The sequence below is a fragment of the Arvicanthis niloticus genome, chromosome 6, assembly GCF_011762505.2.
Source record: "Arvicanthis niloticus isolate mArvNil1 chromosome 6, mArvNil1.pat.X, whole genome shotgun sequence".
NCBI lineage: Eukaryota > Metazoa > Chordata > Mammalia > Rodentia > Muridae > Arvicanthis > Arvicanthis niloticus.
The window spans coordinates 19,638,990-19,652,699 of NC_047663.1; positions in this window are offsets into that span (position 1 = coordinate 19,638,990).

Here is a 13,710-nt window from a genome sequence, read left to right on the forward strand (position 1 = left end):
CCTCTCCCCTCCTCTCCCCTCCTCTCCCCTCCTCTCCCCTCCTCTCCCCTCCTCTCCCCTCCTCTCCCCTCCTCTCCCCTCCTCTCCCCTCCTCTCCCCTCCTCTCCCCTCCTCTCCCCTCCTCTCCCCTCCTCTCCCCTCCTCTCCCCCCTCTCCCCTCCTCTCCCCTCCTCTCCCCTCCTCTCCCCTCCTCTCCCCTCCTCTCCCCTCCTCTCCCCTCCTCTCCCCTCCTCTCCCCTCTCCTCTCCTCTCCTCTCCTCTCCCCTCCTCTCCCCTCCTCTCCCCTCCTCTCCCCTCCTCTCCCCTCCTCTCCCCTCCTCTCCCCTCCTCTCCCCTCTCCCCTCTCCCCTCCTCTCCCCTCCTCTCCCCTCTCTCCTCTCCCCTCTCCCCTCTCTCTCTCTCTCTCTCTCTCTCTCTCTCTCTCTCTCTCTCTCTCTCTCTCTCAATCTCTCTCTCTTTCAAAACGGTTTCTATCCCTGGCCATCCTGGAACTTGATCTGTAGACCAGACTGGCCTTGAACTCAGATTTGCTTGCCTCTGCCCCCTGAGTACTGGGATTAAAGGTAAGGTGGGTTTTCTTAAGGGTTCAGGGCCAGCTTTGCTAGACCTGTGTCTGATATTTTGTGTCCCATACCCCACCTCCCACCCCCAACCAAAATGTAGCCTTTAGATTGATCACCTGTTAAACAAATTTCTTAGGCCTATTTCAGTCCCATACAGTCAGAATGATTCCTTCCCTGGGTGGTTGACTGATTGGTTGGTTTTTCGAGACAAGGTTTCTTTGTGTAACAAGCCTGTCCTGGACTGGTTTGTAGACCAGGCTGACTTCAAACTCAGAGATTGACTGTCTCTGCTTCCTAAGTGCTGGGATTACAAACACGCCACCACACCTGGCTTGGTTGACTTTAAGTAGTTTGGTTTTAGTGCTAAGGGTGGAAGAGAAGGTTGGAGTCAAGCCAGTCAAGCCAGCAATACATTTTGCCCCCAGGTTTGCCCAGAGACCACACACACACACACACACACACACACACACACACACACACACACACACACAGACACCGTGTGTGTTTCCAAAAAAGATTAAACCCGGGGCCTCAAACATGATAAGCAAATTTCCACCACTGACTTCCTCTCCCTGTGTATTTAACTGTGAGACGTTCTCACTTAGCCTACAATGCCCGGCCTTATCCTGCCTTAGCCTCCTCAGTAGCTGGGACCATGGATGTGTGGCACTGTGCTCAGTCCAAAACTTTAATCATGGCGTGCTTCACATGCAATAAATATATAAGTCTCTAGCAAGTCTGCTATATTATGGCTCGAGAGCCAGAAGTCTTAAGAGAAAATATTTTGAAATGTGGGCCATCGTGAAAGGGCGAGCGGTGATTTAAAATCTTCATTGCAGAGGTTTAGACCTGCCATAGTGAGTGTACCTGAAGGGGCAGACTTTGTCCAGGCCTCTGACTTGTCTGAATTAAAGCAAATAAGCCCAGAGTGACTTTGCAAGCCAGGCAGAGGGTACACAGGATAGAGTTCCATCTCCAATTAGTTACTTAGGCCTAAATTTTCAGAGCATGAAGTGTTGACTTCCTGGTTTGTGACCATAATTAGGTCCATGGGAGAAAAATCATCCCTTGATTGTTCCTTGGTGGGGTCGGTGTCATTACCTAGGAATTTCTCCACCCTGGACTGAACACTGAGGAGTGAGACATAGGAAGCAAGTTGGTTGGAAAGCAAGGGGGAAAGATGCCGGGAAGCACTCAGTACCAGTTGATTGCCTCTGCTCCCTCAGTCCTGGGGAAATGGGACAGCATTTCCTTGCCCTGCCCTTGCCATGCTATACCAATCTTTAAACTAGATTAAGGAGCTGTGAAAGAAAACCTTAGGAAGCTAGTGTCTGGAGGGAAAACGGACTGGATTCCCTCGTTGAACCTCAGGCAAACAAGTGTCTTTATCTGCTCTGCTGTCCCTGGGGGTCCAGGGAGGCTGGCAGCCCTGAACCCGAGGCAAGGCAGAACCAAGCAACTGTTCATAACGACTGAGCGCATGGCCAGTGACCTGAATGCGACCTGACCATGGGGGGAAAATCATACAGAACTGGATAGCTTTTAAAATATTTTATTTTTAGTATGTGTAGTCTTGTGAAAGTGAAATGTTATCTTTGTGCCAGGGACATTAAAAACCACTGACAGGATGCAGATGAGGCATGCCCTGTCTTTCTGAAGGCATGGTGCAGCTGTACTCTCTATCTAGCAGGCAGTGGCCACCTAGGGTCCTGGACCCAGGTGCTGTTTAGAGCAGTGACAGGCCTTAGCCTCTTCAGAGAGGTCAGCATCACGTTTGAGGTACCTAATGTCACGGCGCCTGAGAAGGTCTGGCCAGGCTAAGTGCAGGCTCTCCAGATTGCACATTCCTGTTAGCTAGTGAAAGTAAGCAAGACTCCTGAAATAGACCTGGATTTATGGCGTCTGGACCAGGCAGAATTTTTGGACCAGCAGAACCTTGGGTTCCAGTGATCAGTTTAGGGATGGGGCATTGCGTTGGATGCATTAGTTTTTTCATTTTTGTACGTGTATAGTGTGCATGTGTATGCATGTTCACAAACATGTATCACATCTGCGTATGCGTGTGTACTTGCATGCACACACAAAGGTCAGAAGTGGATGCCTGGTGTCTTTCTCAATGGCTTACCTTCATATATCTTGAGGTAGGCTCTCTAACTTGAACCCAGAGCTCACCAATTCAAACTAGCTAGTTTCAGAGATCCAGTAATACCTCCAGAGCACTGGGACTGTAGTTGGGTCCCCAGGGGTGGCCTCTTAGTATTTTCCTGGATGTTTTGGGGATCCTAACTCTGCTCCTCACATCCGCATGGCAAGCACTTTGTTCACTGAGGCATCTCTCCAGCCTGCCTTTTCTGTTTATCTATATTGAATTTATTTGCTTTTTTAAGGGGTGGGTGCTGTGTATGTCTGTGGGTGTACATATACCACATCACATGGGAAGGTCAGGCTTGGTTCTTCCTTACACTTCCAGTGACCAGGGAACAATGCAGTTCATTGTGGTGGGGTGTGGGTCGGGGGACAATGACAAGTGCCTTTACCTGCTGAGCCATCCCTCAGGCCTGTTTTTTAAATTTAATTTGTATGGTTTTTTTCCAAACAGTTTTTTTTTTGTTTTTTGTTTTTTGTTTTTTGTTTTTTGTATCCCTGATTGTCCTAGAACTTGATCTGAAGACCAAGGCTGGCCTCAAACTCAAGAGACCTTCTGGCTCCTGAGTGCTAGGATTAAAGATTTATGTGTATGAGTGTTTTGTCCACATGTCTGTATATGCATGCACCATTTGTATGTACATATAGGCATGCACTTCTTGCATGCCCGGTGTCCATGGAGGTCTGAAGATGTCAGGATCTCCTGAACTAGAATTATGGGTAATATAAACCCCATGTAGTTGCTAGGAACTGAACCCAGTTCCTCTACAAGAGCAACAAGTACTGTTAACTGCTGAACCATCTCTTTAGCCCCTGTTTTGTTGAGTCTGAATTATCACTCTAGTCCATGCTTGCCTTGAGCATCTGCCTCAGCTTCCTATGTGCTGGGATAACCGTGTTCCCTTTATGCCCATACTGGGGGCTTATGTAGCTAGGACAGGCACGACACTGGAAATGGACTTTCACTTATTCCCTTTATGCAGCAAGTGGCCAGTTGAAGCTGGGTCTTCTGAGTAGTCAGTAGTCCTGGGAAATAGCCAGACAGCAGTGTGGACCACTGAGCATGGATAAATTAAAGGTGTTGGGGGCAGCTCTGCCCGTGTTCATACCATAGTGGAATCAGGTGCTGTAAGAGAATTGGCCTAGAATTGATGTATGAGTATGTACAGACTCCCCTTGGTTAGAATTGCCAGATGAGATGCAAGATACCAGGTTATATTTGAATTTCAGTTCACCAATGAATAATTTTGAAAATAAAATCCCCAGCATTTCCCCTCAAAAATTGTTAACTGAAATTAAAATGTAACTGTAGCCTGCGTTTTTGTTTGCTAAATGATTTGCAATTTATAATACTAAAAATTCTCCAAGGTAGCTAGGAATGGTGGTACACACTTTTAGTCCCAACACTAAGGAGGCAAAGACAGGCGGATCTCTGAGTTCGAGGCCAGCCTAGTCTACAGAGTAAGTTCCGGAGCAGCCAGGGCTGCACAGAGAAACCCTGTGTCAGAAGACCTAAAATAAATAAAGTCTGCAAATTGTTATTGTTGATACTTGCTGATTTTTAAAACTGTGTGTGCATTCATCTCTATATGGAAGTTTGTACATGTGAATGCAGGTACCGGAGGAGGCCAGATGACGTTTTATCCCCTTGAGCTAGAGATGCAAGCAGATGTGAGCCACCAGACATGGGCGGGAAGAGCAGAGTGTGCTCTTAACTGCTGATCCATTTCCCCAGCAGCAGCTGCTGCTGCTGCTGCTGCTGCTGCTGCTGCTGCTGGTGGTGGTAGTATATGTGTGTCTACACTATGTGGGGGGGGGGTGATCGGGAATTTTAAGATACTTCTACACTGTAGTCCTTGTTATCTTGGATCTCCCTTTGTAGATCAAGCTGTCCTTCAGTTTGCAGTTACCCCCCTGCCTCTGCTTCTCAATTGTTGGGATTACAGGCACATGCCACCTAGTCTGCACATTTCCGTTTGACTGAAAGCGGTGACCCAGAAGGCAGGGACTGATTGATTGCAATCATTGCAGACTGGCTCTAAGTGTAAGCTATCTGCTGCATCTGAGCTGCTTTACGCTGTTGGCAGGAAAGCATGTGGCTCTTTCCTGTCCCAGCAGTTCTCCTTCAGAGTAGAAAGCATTTTTACTTCTGTAGTTTTATCAGTAACAATTTAATACTGTGTCAGTTCAAACTCAGACCAGCAACCCATTTAAAAGCAAAAAATCAAAAACCAAAAACTGGGTGTGGTGGTGTATACCTTTAACCCCAACACTCGGGGGCAGAGGCAAGCTGATGTCTGTGCGTTTGAGTTCAGCCTGGTCTACAGAGTAGGTTTCAGGACAGCCAAGGCTACATAGGCCCTGTCTCAAAAAACAACTAAATAAATAGATGGGGGGATAGATGGATAGATAGACAGACAGACAGACAGACAGACACGTTTAATTCAGCAACCCCACTTCAGGGAATGTATCTGCAGTATTTGAAACAGGATCTCCACAAGCTGTTTGCACACCCATATGTAGCATTCCTCCCAGAAACTAAGATGCACAAACAGCCCAAATATCCTGGAGGAATGACTGGATTCAGAATGAACTGTCGGGCTGGAGGGATGGCTCAGCGGTTAAGAGTCTTCTGCTCTTCCAGAGGCTGCAGTTGGGTTCCCAGCGCCCTTGCTGGGCTGCTCACAACTACCTGTAACTCCATCTCCAGAGCATCTGACACAAGCGTGTACAAAAACATACTCACACTCGCACAAATAAATAATTCAAAGTTAAAAAAGAATGTAGGAACTGAAGAGATCGCTCGTTTGGAAAAGTGCTCGCCTCACAAGCTCAGGGGCCCAGCTTCCCATTCCAAGTCCCCCCCCCCCCGTAAGACAGCATGGTGGCTCACTTAGAGCCCCAGCTCTGGGACAGAGACACTGGCCATTGCCTGTGTGTTTCATGAAGTCCAGGACACTGAGAGACCCTGTGTAGAAACACAAAGCAAAGCAGTCGGCTCTGAGGAACCCACATCCGAGGCTGAGCTCTGGCTGCCACACTCATGTACCTCTGTGAGCACACCCTCCTCATGCATAAACTGTGTGTAGACAGTGAAATCGTATGCCGCTCTAAAAGAGGAAATCCCCTGTGCGGCACACGGGTGAGATTCGAGGCCCTTCTGCTGAGGGAAACAAAGCTACTCACAGAGAGACAAGTGCTGTATGAATCCACTTAGACATTTAAAATAGCCAAAACCATGGAAACAAGATAGAATGGTGGTTGCCAAGAGGCTAGGAGCAGAAACAGATTTGATAGATAGAGAATTTCAGTTTTGCATGAACATTGAGTTCGGTTTTATATAGTGTGTGTGTCTGTGTGTGTTTACTATGTATGAAGTGCTAGGCTTGACCTCAGTGCCAAAAAAACGAAACGAAAAAGAGGGTAAATTTTGGGGCTGATAAGATGGCCCAGCAAGTACAGTTGTCTGCCACCAACCCTGATGACCAGCTCCTGCAAGCTGTCCTCTGCCACATGTACACTGTGGAACACACACATATGCGCGTGCATATATCTTTTTTTAAGTAAAGATTTTTTGGCTATATTTTTCATAACCATAGTAAAGATTTTTTTTTTTTGCAAAACTTATTTTTAAATTGTATTTCGCTCTGTTTTTTAGATGGCTGCTCTGCAGTCTTAGCTGGCCTGAAATTCTGTGGAGATCAGGCTAGCGAGATCAGGCTAGCCTGGAACTTGAGGCTTCCTCCTGCTCTGCCTCCCGAGTACTGGATTGTGACACGGGAAATCCCATTGTTCACATGCTCAGAAGACTGTCCTGGCGAGGGGTGCTAGTGGGTAAAAGTTACTGGCCGGCAGGATTTGGTTACACCAAGGCCAGCGATACAAAAAGATGGAGGGAGGGGCTGGGTGGACTCTGGTCTTCATCTCTAGCAGACTCCACGGTCCAGGCCAACAGCACTGTAGACCCCATCTCCTTTCAACAGCTCATTCTTAGGACTTTTTCTTTAGCGTCTTAAAAAGAAATTCATAGTGTCTGTGTATGATGTGGGTGTGTCACGCGCCTCGGTGCATGCGAAGGTAAGTTCTCCACTTTTCTCAAACTCTGATCATCACGATCCTGAGGCAAGTGCTTTACCTTCCAAGCCTTCTCACCAGCCGGAGACTTTTTAGTCTTTTCCCTGTGTGTCCAAAGATGCTGGGCAGGTGTTTTGTTTGTTAAGTAAACACCATGAAATTCTGACGTTTATTAAACAGGAGGGGAGCCAACCCATAAAAACCCTGTGAGGGAGTAGTCAGCTTCAGTGTTGGGGCAGCAGGCCCTGTCCACCAGAGTGCTGTTTCTACTCTGGCTGTGGCAGTGTCCTCCGACGCCTGTGCTTGTCCTGTCGGGTGATTCTGAGAGGCAGAGCTCAAGTGTCCAACCAGACTGCCTTGGTGGCTTCAGTGTTGCACAGACAGGAGCATTACATAAAAGTGCCCTTTGGGTGTTGCTGGCAGTATAACAAGTGGCCTCAAGGGGGGTGCAACTTCTACATTGTTTTATTTATGGAGTGGTGGTGGACAGGGTCTCCTGAGATGCTGTGCCCAGAGCGACTTGGTGCAGGCATTCCCTGGCCTCCTGGATGGGACACTAGTGACTTTGGGAACATTGCGGTTCAGTTGATGAACCCAGAAGGACAGGGAGGAGAGCTGAGGTGGGATGGGGAGCGGACTCACAGCTTTCTCTACAGCAGCCACTGCGACTGTGAAATAAGAAATGTCCCCACAGTGCTCGCGACTTGCTATTACACCCCAGAAATCACTAAAGTTCCAGATTAAAGCCTACTTACAGTACCTGTGAGCCACTCTGCATCCATCTGCTGTACGTCTCCCTTGATTCTAGTCCTGCCACCCATGACTGCCCAGCCTGCTTTAACTGTTGGGTGGCTGGGAACCAAGATCTGGGGGGCTGTTGCTGGCAGCCAATAAAGAGAAAGTGCTACAGGAACACGGAGCCCAGACCCCTGCAACCACAGTCAGGTAACGGGAGAGGCCAGTCCAATGGGTAGGAGTCAGACAAAAGGAAGGTCAGGCTATAGATGGATGAGAACCTTCAAAGAGCTGAAATGCCCAGGCTTACAGCCTATAAGGATAGCTGAGCCAGAATGAGCAGGAGGGGGTGGGGGAAGAGACCCCAGGTGCAAGGTTGGGGTGGCCTGGCTGGAAAAGTAGGGCTGGCTGGTGCCACAAGCCAGGGGGCGGGGGCGGGTGGGGGAGGAGGTGCGTTTGGAGTTGACTGGCCCCAGGTTTGCACCCAGGCTTGGCTGGGTGCTAAGGAACTGCCTACGGGAATCTGGATTCTGTGCCAGGCTGGGATTTGAGGGCACTGGTCTGCGATGGATTTGGTGGAGGGTTTGAGCCTCTTATTTATTTATTTTTACTTTTTTTGGTTTTTCACGGCAAGGGTTTCTCTGTGTGGTCCTGGCTGTTCTAGAACTTGCTCTATAGACCAGGCTGGCCAAACTCAGAGATCTGTCTGCTTCTGCCTCCCGAGCTCTGGGACAAAAGGTGTGTGCAGACACTGCTGCCACCATCCAGCTGGGTTTATGGTTTGTTTTTTTTTTTTTAATTTTATTTTATTTTTTGAGTCAGACTAGTTCCCAACTTCACTGTGTTCAAGTTCACTTGCACTCCTGAACCTCCTGCTTCACCTCCCAAGGGCTGGAACTACAAGGAGTTTGCCCAGCATACTAGGTTTCTATAAAGGACAAAAAGGTTCACGGCAAGAATTAGAAGCTATTTGGGGTACTCTGAGATGGGAAAAGGAAGTGGGGCTCAAAGAGGGAGCGTAGCGCTTGCGACTGGTCAGTGTCCGAGTGGGAGGGGTATGAGGAGTGTCCAGGGCAGAGCCCTTGCCCAGGAATCCTCACCATCACAATAATAAAATAATGAAAGGCAAGTGAGAGAGCTTTTCAGGCCGAGAAGGAGAAGGAGGGCTGTTTTCTGGATGAGAGGAAGTGACACAGAGTACTGAAAATAATAACAAAGGCACAGAGCAAGGAGAGCCACTCTGCGGTGTGCCCAACAGAGAAGGGAGCTGCTTCTGTGGTGACATTAGTCCATCCTGACCCCTGACCACGATGGAGGTGGATGCAGTCCCTCCTAAGAAACAGCCCTGTCTCCCAGCGCCTATCTCCATGCTTTGGTCCCTCCCCCGCCCCCCCGCCCAAGAGTGATTCCACCGACTTGTGTGGTCGGCTGACACTGGTAGAGTAGACTCTGAAATGCTGGGTACATCTTATTTTCAGGGTCCATCTGGATCAGGCTGGGTGGGAGAGTTGCCGGGGTCAGCTGAAGGAAAGAGAGATAGTGAGTTTATTTTAAACCCAAGTGGGCACTGGAGCTGCAAACAAGCAGGCAACTCTTGGGGAGAATGGAGATTGGCAGCCTCTCAGACACTTGTCCGGAAGTCTGGAGGCTGCCCAGCAGACAGGGCCCTGCTGGGGGGATTGGACATGGTGAGAGGGGCAGAGCGACACCCTGGAGCCCAGTCCACGTGCTGGCTAGTGATGTCCAGAGGACTGAGACCTGAAAGCCAGAGGCCTCCTGAGATAACACAGACCTAGGCTATGAGGACTGTCTGGGTCCCCTCCCCAAGGGGTGCCACTTTGTCTGCAGCCAGATGGAACATGTACATAATTTTGTGCAGGAGTGGAGGTCATCCAGGGTCTGTTAGAGGCCCCTTGAAGCTAAAGCTCTCTGGAAAGTGTTCTGCCAGCATTCCAGGTAACGGGGTGGCAGTTCACCCTGAGCGCTGACTGTGGCCTGTGAGCTAGTGGAAGGCCATCCCCTGGGTTCTGCTTGAAAGACATCATCCATGGCTTCCCAGCCCAACACCACACTGAAGGTGGGGTTTGAGGGGAACAGGACAAATGTATCGCCTGATGACAAGGACCACCAGGGCCCGATTCAGGGCATGTCACTGGAGATGGCCTTTGGGTAAGGACAAGACAGCCTTAGCTCAGACCCCAACATCGTCAAGTGTTTCTTTCCCTCGTGATTTACTGTGAACACCGGAGTGCCTGAGGGGCTTGGGCTTGTTGGAATTTCCTGGGTTTGGCTAGAGGCCATCAGGCGTCCCCCCTGCACCAGGCCTCAGCTAGGCCATTGTCTTCTGCTGACCAGAAAGGCCAGACGATCTCATTGCACCCCAGGGACAGGGCAGATCTAGGTCTTACCTTACTGCCTGTGAGTCCCTGGGTCTTCTCTTTCTTTTGAGATGGTTTCATGATGTGTCCCAGTCTGTCCTTGAATTTGCTCTCTCCCCACTTTAGCCTCCAGCCTTAGCTCTTCTCTTGCTTTCTAGCTATGGTGGTTACACAGAGGGCCCTTGGACCTCTGGCTGACCCAGGTCTGTCATGTTGTGTAGCGCCTTTTGCCTGATTCCAAGATTTCCAAGTTTCTGTTTTGCTCCTTCATGGTGTCAGTTACAGCCACACAAAGGCCACTGGGTATTTGATTTGACATGTGGTTAGTCCAAACTTAGACATGCTTCAAGTGTAGAACATATCTCTGATTTAAAAGTTCTGGCCGCTGGAGAGATGGCTCAGTGGTTAAGAGCACTGACTGCTCTTCCTAAAGGTCCTGAGTTCAATTCCCAGCAACCAGGTGGTGGCTCATAACCATCTGTAATGCCCTCCTCTCATGTGTCTCAAGACAGCTACTGTGTACTCATATATGTAAGTAAATAAAAAATTCTTTTAAAAAATGTTGTGGTCAACTTGACACAAACTAAAGGCACCTGAGAGGATTAAGAAAAGGATGCCATAGCCGGGAGGTGGTGGCGCATGCCTTTAATCCCAGCACTTGGGAGGCAAAAGCAGGTAGAGATCTCTAAGTTCCAAGTTGGTCTAGACTACAGAGCAAGTTCCAGGGCAGCCAGGAGTACAGAGCTGGGGCTACACAGAGAAACCCTGCCTTGAAAAGCCAGAGAAGGGCTTCATGGTGGTGGTGCCTTCATAAAACTGGGCTGGAGGCAAGCCTGTAGGGCATTTTCTTAATTTGTGATTGATGGAGGAGGGCCCATTGTGTGTCCACTGTGGGTGGCATCATCCCTAGGCTGATGATCCTGGGTTCTATAAGACAGTAGGCTGAGCAAGCCATGAGTAGCCAGCCATTACGCAGCACCCTCCACAGCCTCTGCATCAGCTCCTGCCTCCAGGTTCCTGCACTGCTTGAGTTCCTGTCCTGACTTCCTTTAGTGATGAATAGTGACATGGACGTATAAGCCAAATAAACCCTTTCCTCCCCAACTTGCTTTTTGGTCACGTTTTTTTTTTTTGTTTTGTTTTGTTTGTTTTTTTTTTTTTTGTTTTTTTTGTTTTTTTTGTTTTTTTTTATCACAGTACTAACTAGGACAAAGGCTTTCTGGTTTTAAAAAGAAAAAGGCTCAAGAAAAGGAATATGACATCTTGGCTCCTGGTTGTGGCTTTGGGAGAGAGAGCACCTGTCTACATGCCCTGGATTGTTTTATGTTGAGATGATTCTGTATTGAAATGAGGATAATTTGGGTAGACTGCGTTGAATGAAACAGTCAATCTTTTCCTGCTTCTTTTTAAAATAGGCTGTTAAGAAGTTTTAAAATATGCATGTAGCGTGTCTGTGTGGCCCAAATCGTATCCATCTGGACGGGACAGGCACAGTCTTGATATAGACACCAGGACAAGCTATAATCAATGCATATAGTTCCTTCAGCTCAACAGTGGCTTCAGTGTATAGAGTGACTACCTCACCCAGCCTGGATCCTTCCTGGTCGTCTGCAAACAGGCGAGAGAGGACAGTGGGGACACTGTTAGCCACAGGTGTAACTGGGATGCACAGCTGAATGAATGCCTTGCCCAGAAATCCCGACTGGGGAGCACTGAATAGTTGAAGAACGGAGTTGGAGACACAGTATGGGAAGTAATCCAAACAGGACATTTTTATCCTTTTTTTTTTTTTTTCCCTCAATTCTTTGAGACAGAGTTTCACTTATAGCCCTGACTGACCTGGAATTTACTGTGTAAAGCAGGTGGTGACCCTGCTTGCCTTCCAGAATGGAGTGCCTGTGCCCTCTCCCTGCTCTGGCCATCCTGTCATGCTCCTCACTACCTTTGGGGCCAGCAATGGGGACATCAAATAAAAGCTGGGGGTGGAGAAGGGGTTAAGCAGGGAGATGGATGATCTGAGAGACAGGAGCCATGGAGAAAGTTAAAAATAGGATGATCCAGCCCAGAGCAAGGAAGCGGGGCGAGCCTCGGCTGTTGGAGGTGACTGACGGGTTTGAGGATGACTTATGCCTTTCCTCTGTGCACTGAATGGGAAGAAGTTGCCGTGGGCCTCCAGAGATACATCACTGAGATACTCTTTATCCTGGGGGTCTGAGATGGCAGAGAGCAGAGGACTGGCAGATCGGGAGTCTAGGTTGGATGTGACCCCCCCCGCCCTATTTCTGCTTATGAACCCAGGTAGCTACACTCCTGGACAAGTTGCCAGTACCTGCATCCCCACGCCTGGTGTGTTTCTGTTGTTTTCCCCTCTCTTTTACCCCCTCCTCCATTTCTTCCCTCCAGTCTCCTCTCAGCAGATCGGCACCTCCATGGCCCTCTATGCCCATTTCCCCAAACTACCTGCCTCCCGAGTAGGAATACAGCAGGAGGTTCCAGGTCCTTTTGGCAGTGATGGTCTGTTTCAGCCCACTGCCACTCTGCCAGGCTCAGCGAACAAAGTGAGTGTCAGACAAGTCCCAAGGCTTCTCTGGCCTTAATTATGAGGGCATTCAGTCCTAGTGTCCGTGTGCCCTGGCCCCCTCCTGCCTGCTTCCCCCATCTCTAATTTTGCTTGTTGGAGACCAAGGAGGGGCAGTGTCATTGTGGCCACTATGAGGAAGGGAGGATCTGGCCTCCGCCCACCACCCATTTCCTCACTCGCTGAGGGAAACCACACCCCTTCCTTCTGCTTCCCCAACTGTCCTAGGTGCTCTTGTCCTGTCCTCTCCAGCCAAGTTGTCACAACTCCAGAGCCTGGGCACAGACTGACTCAGAATGATCGCTTACAGAGAGAAAGAGGTGAGACATGGGCTGGTGTGAGCTCTGTGGAAGCCCAGAATGTGATCTTTAATCTTTAATGTAGGCCCCCAGGCCCTGCCTCCCCACCCCAGCCCAGATGACATATTTACAGGATGTGGAGGGACCCAGGTCCAGGCCAGGTGAATGTAGCCCCCCTCCCTCCTCTCTTTCCTAGGTGCTGCCAGGACAGGCACTGCTAGGGTGGGGCAGGGGATGCAGGAAGTTGGGGGCCCCGGGTAGACTGGTCACAGGAAGTCTTGTGTTCTTCACCAAGGACACGTGGACACATATGGTTATGCCCTTGTATGCAGAGGCCTTCACAGTGGTGCAGAGGTGTGGATTCACGTTTGCTCCCAGGTACACGGCCACCTGTGTGTGCATGTGCCACCTGATGGAGGGAAGTCGCAAGGTATCCCAGCAACAATGTAAAATCCAGCCTTTCTCCTGTCCTCAGCTAGTGGGGCTGGTGGCCTGGGTCTGTCCTGTTGTCACTAGGACAGTGGCAGCTGGGGCTCAGTGCGGAGGACCCCACTGTGGCCAACACCATCTGGCCATCCCCAAAGCTGCCAATGGGTCGTAGGCTCCAAGGGGCTACTGGGTTGGTTTAGATAATGGAAGCCTCTTTCTCCATTGGCCTTTCTTGAAGAGTCCTCAGAAGTAGGAGGAACACAAAAGGACAACTCTCTGGCTCTGGGGTGTCCAGAACTACTACTTAGCCTGAGTGGGGTATCCCCAAGAAGGGGCTTCCTTTCATGTGGCTTTCATCCATAAGGGTGCCTGCTCCATCCCGCCCCGCCAGCTGGCTCTTAGGGCATGGAGCCAGAGCTTGTCTATCTCACATAGGGTTGTGAAGGCAGGCCCTGCTGGACTGCGTGGGAAGGCTGAGCAGCAATGCCAGCCTTGGTCCAGCTCTCAGG